Raw genomic sequence first — 5393 nt, forward strand, 5'->3', positions numbered from 1 at the left:
GATTTAAGTGTAATAGAAAAGGTTGGAATATATGGGGTGATGGGATAAAACACATGATGTATTAGCTTCCATTCCATGGGTCCAAGCCCGACATGATGACACAAAGATTCCATTTCCAGACCCGTGCCTTGTTGTCATAATGACAATTTCATGCAAATTTTTTCTCCTATACCATAAGCATCCCAGTAAAATTGTTTTTTTTTTTATTCCTCACTCCGTTATCTGTATTAGAGCGGATTAAATTTGGATTCACACATGACTTATATAGGGGTAAAAAGCTCCCTAACAAACAGATACGAATCTAGAATTTTTTAGGAAGATGGGTGCACTATTATAAAAGTGGATCCAGGATATAAATTTACACGAGTTGAACCTTTAGTTCTTACGATTGCACCCATTATACTTTTGAAATTATAAGTTCAAAATTAATTTTTTTTAAATAATATTTTGTTTATCTATATTTATTCTCCGTGTTGAAAGTATTAAGATCAATTGAAATCATTGACTATATGCAACATCATCCACTGCTACTAGTTAATATATATATTTCATTTAATCATATAAAAAAATTATAAAAGAAGATTGAATAGAAATTTTAATGTATAAAAATTTTGAAAGAATAAACCAAACAAAGAAAGAAAGAAAAAGAAGAAGTACTTAATTAATGCACGAAAAGTAACACCAAACATGTTCATCTTCCGTGTGTGCCTAGTTCTACGTAAAAAATAACAAGATTGGTGTAAGATTTGAAGCACAACCTTGCTTAAAGATGTGCATCCAATAATCATCGCATCATATGATACTTTTGAACTTGAACGCACACACATATATTTAAGGATTGAGAAAATATAACATTGCTATACATGATCTAGGAAGGGCTAGAACATGGATTCACGTGCCTCATGGAACCCCAGCTAGATACACCCCTTTTAACAAAGGTAACTTCATACCCAAACCTCGAATCCAAAACCTCTAATTAAGAATAAAAGAGTATGACTCGACCACAATCCTTGACTCCTTGTTGGTTAATACATTTTTTATCATGTTTTACTTCAATTAGTTTCAATAATAAGCCAACAAGCGCATGACTTAAACAACAGCGTTAGTTTGACTATATATCTTCGTCCTGTTAATTTGTATGGAAAACGAAAATAAGGTACATGGAGTTCCCTTGTACATTATCATATAACTTACGGCAAAAGGATCTAACTGGATTTGAATTACGAGAACAATCGCAATTTTATTTTCGCTAAAGGATCTGATATGTTCCTCTACTATTAATAATTGTTTAAAAAGGTCATTTGTTATATTATTTGGCCATTTAAGTCCCTACCGTTATACTATCACACAAATATACCCCTAATTTTAACGGAATGCCATGTGACAGCTCGGGAACAAAAGAACTCACCCTCTATTTTAATAGCATGATCCAATTAAAAACAACCCCTAGTTTTTTACCCATGCATTACCCGACCCAATTTGCTCAACTTTGGGTTTTTTTCTTTTAAAAAAATTCAAAAGAACATCTCCCATACATATCCTTAACGATTTGGTTTCTAAATTTATCATGCAACAACAATAGATTGAAATCAGTCCTTTAATTGATTTGCAGCTTCAGGACTCAAACAACACCAAATCTCCAATAAATAAATCAGATAAAAATTTTAGATTTAATGATTCAATATCCAAAAGAGCTTCAATGGTGTTTTTAGTTTTTGCTCTTCAAATTTAATAGCGATCTTCCATTTTAAGCTCAACAAATATTGCCCCTTCTGAATCTGTCAACTATCACTTCTTCAAAATCGCAGAGTTAATTTTCATACCCATCTCACATGTACTGGTGCTCCAAAATCGTCCGATGCACTCGGTTTCCTCACCAACTTTCCTAGAATCCCTAGTCCTTTAGATGGTTTATCCACAATAACAAATGGATGAGATTTGGAACAGCAACCAAAGAACCTCTGTTCTGTTCTAATTCAGGTTTATTTGCATATCCAAAGCTTTGAAGCTTGTTCTTTCATGGTGGGCTTCAATTTTTTTTCCTTTTTTTCTAGAGAAATTTTCAGAACCACTATGTTTTAGTGATTATTAGCTTGCTATAGCTACTGTTTACTAAATTACTTCCTATAGCTATGTTTTCAGTTGTTTTATAGACTGTATTCGATGTATTTTTGCTAGTGTATTTATGAATACAGTAGCAAAACTCGACGGAAAACAGGGGAGTCTGTCTAAGCAGAGAATGTATTCGACTGTATTCGCGAGCTGTATTCGTGAATACAGTAATGGAATTTGTGAAAAAAAAGGTCTTCAGCTGTTTAAAAACGGTAAGTGAATCAATTAACGCGATAGACTCCTAATATAACTCAACAAACTCAATTATAACACACAACATTTATATTTAACCGAAAAACACATCAATCTTCAGAGATTCAATCGATCCTTTCTTTTTTTTAGTGGTATCTTTACTAAAATATTTTTTAGTGGTGTCTTTAGAAATAGATTTATATATTGAAATTACGTAATTACATTGAATACAGTTAAATACATAAAAATATATTGAATACATGAAGTATAGCAGGTCATCTATAGTGCAAAAATATATGAATACATATTGCAGATACATTTGAATACATATATACATCTGAATACATAAATTATATTAATTAAAAAAATATATGAATACATTCATGGAATACAGCGAGACGGTGAATACAATGAAATACATGGAATACAGCGAGATACATTGAAATACAATGAAAAAAAAAAGATAGTAAATACAATGAAATACATGGAATATAACGAGATACATTGAAATACAATGAAAAAAAAGGTAACAGACTCTTCAAGGCAAAGCAGCTACTTCTTTTTTTTTTCTTTTGCCGTTGTATTTTCGCATTCCTTCACCTTGTCGAAATCTTCTCCTTATAATCACGTAGAATGAATTTGAATTAGTTGGACCGTGAATTTTGAATAACAAGTAGTTAAGCAAAAAAATCATTTCTCTACTTTCCATTCAAAATGGCGTGAAATATGTTGGATCTTAGAGTGTTTCAACTTCAACTATTTTAGATTGTCACGTTTAGAAACCAAATGATTTTCTAATGTAATCATCACTTCAGAAAAAGAAGAAGGTATCGCCAGCCGGAGAAGGGGTTAGGGGTGACACAACAAGGAAGGGGGGAAGTGGTCGCCGGCCGGATCTGTCGTTGGTGGAACACAGTCTCTGCTAGGGTTTCTAAAAGCAGGGGAGAAAAAAACCGGGGAAAAAAGAGAAGAAAGAGGAAAGAGGGAATAGAGAGGGAGAGAGAAAGATAATACACAGCGTATTTAATGGCTTAAAGGTAGGAAGTTGCCATAAATAGATATTTTGCTATAAAAATTAAAAGGTAGCTATACGAGATAATTTTTTAAAAGGGTATTTATTTATAATAAATAAGGTATCAACCTTTGTTATAGGAGGTAAAATTTCTTTTTTTTTTATCACCAATAACTTCTTTTGCTCAAATCAGATTTATGCCTCACGTCTCCCTTAAAAAACACTGTCACAAATTTATAATTCCAAAGCAAATGGGTTTTTAAATTTTTTTAACAATTGTACCCGAAAATTGTGAAGAACCGAGAGTTGTTATGCTTTCTGATCGTCCTTTCTTCTTTTTATGGCATTTTTCAAAAACCTTGATTGAAAAAATATGGAAACTCACAAACCTAATTTCTAACCATGAGATATAATTTTTCCATTTTGGTTGGAGTGGGAAATAAATTGAAGAAATTTCCTTTTCTTTGAAAAACAAGGAAAATAAAGATGTTCTAGAGCATGGAATTACTTCTTTTTCCTGATTGTTGAATCGAACAAGTGGTGAAACATGGAGCTTAATGGTAAAAGTTGGTATAAAGAAGATGAAAGTAGGACCGAAATTGATGCACATGGGTCGGGTAATGGGCTAAAAAATTAGGGGGAGGGGGGGGGGGGGGTTAATTGGATCTGGCTATTGAAACAGAGGGTGGGTCCTTTTGTTCCTGAGCTGCCACGTGGCACTCCGTTAAAATTAGAGGTATATTTGTATGATAGTATAACGGTAGGGACTTAAATGGCCAAATAGTATAACGAAGGACATTTTTAAACAATTTTTAATAGTAGAGGGACATATCAGATCCTTTACCGTTTTATTTTTTATCATAAAAATATTGGCAAAATTGCACTTTTGGTACTTAGTTTGTAATTGTCGTGTATTTTTTTTGCTTACTTTTCTTTTGGATTGTGAATATATATAACTTTAGTACTAACGTATATAAAGAAGAGAAATACAGAAGCTAAGACAAAATACAACCTCTGTTTTAAAAGGCAGAATTGGGATTCGTCCGGGGCTCGCCCCAAGAGGGAGTTCTCGTAAAACACCTCTGGGCTTATGTGTGGGGCTTAGTTCTGTGAGACTTACGCCTCGGTCATCGGGGCTTACGCCCCGGACACGCCCAACGCCCAGCGTACTGGGCTCGCCTAATAGAACTTTATGCAACTGTATGTAACTAACCTTGTAAATCCTCACATATTATTAATAAATCGTTGACTATTCAAAATTACTTTTCTCTTAATCATAAATCATTAAGTTGAGAGTATCTTATGTCATAATTAAAATAAAAATTATTGCACGTTATCCACTAAGACTGCTATGATAATTAATTTTTAATAAATCTTTCATTTAAAAAGTATTTATTTATTAACTTTTGTTATGTCTTTACTATATAGTAGTCCATAATTTTTTTTATAATTATTTTTCTAAATATTTTATTTTCACGTTTGCGAGATACAATACTTTTAATTTAGTATCTCAGTATTAGCTAGTAACTATTTCTAAATAATTAGTTATCACGGTATTGTATGGTGAATTATGTTTCACTTTATTAACTTGTTGAAAATTAAAACTAAACGATGCTAAAGAATCATATTTAAATTGTGAATTATGTTTTTATATAAATTCTCTTTCAAATAGAAAGCATATTAAATAAAAGGAGTATTTTAAGAAAAATATCAAATTATAATATCGAAATTCTTTCAAGATTCATTACTCCTTAAGAGATACAAATAAGATTTCGTATCGAATACATTACTTTTGATGTTTGAGTTGTAACAACATAAACATTGCAGCTAATTTGCATATTATGCTATATGTCATATTTTCGTATTATTCATAGTTGAATTATAATTTATAAATATTTTAAATAGATTATTTGTTATAATTTTGTGATTTTAAAGTAATTTTATAATTATTTTTTATTTTATACTATTTTAAAATTCTTGAAATTAGTAAAATTTAAAACCGTGAGACTTACGCCCCATGTCTCAGGGCTTACTCCTCGCCTCGTCAAAAATAAAACGTCCCGCCTCACGCCCCGCC

Source organism: Nicotiana attenuata, unplaced genomic scaffold (genome assembly GCF_001879085.1).
Source record: "Nicotiana attenuata strain UT unplaced genomic scaffold, NIATTr2, whole genome shotgun sequence".
Lineage (NCBI taxonomy): Eukaryota > Viridiplantae > Streptophyta > Magnoliopsida > Solanales > Solanaceae > Nicotiana > Nicotiana attenuata.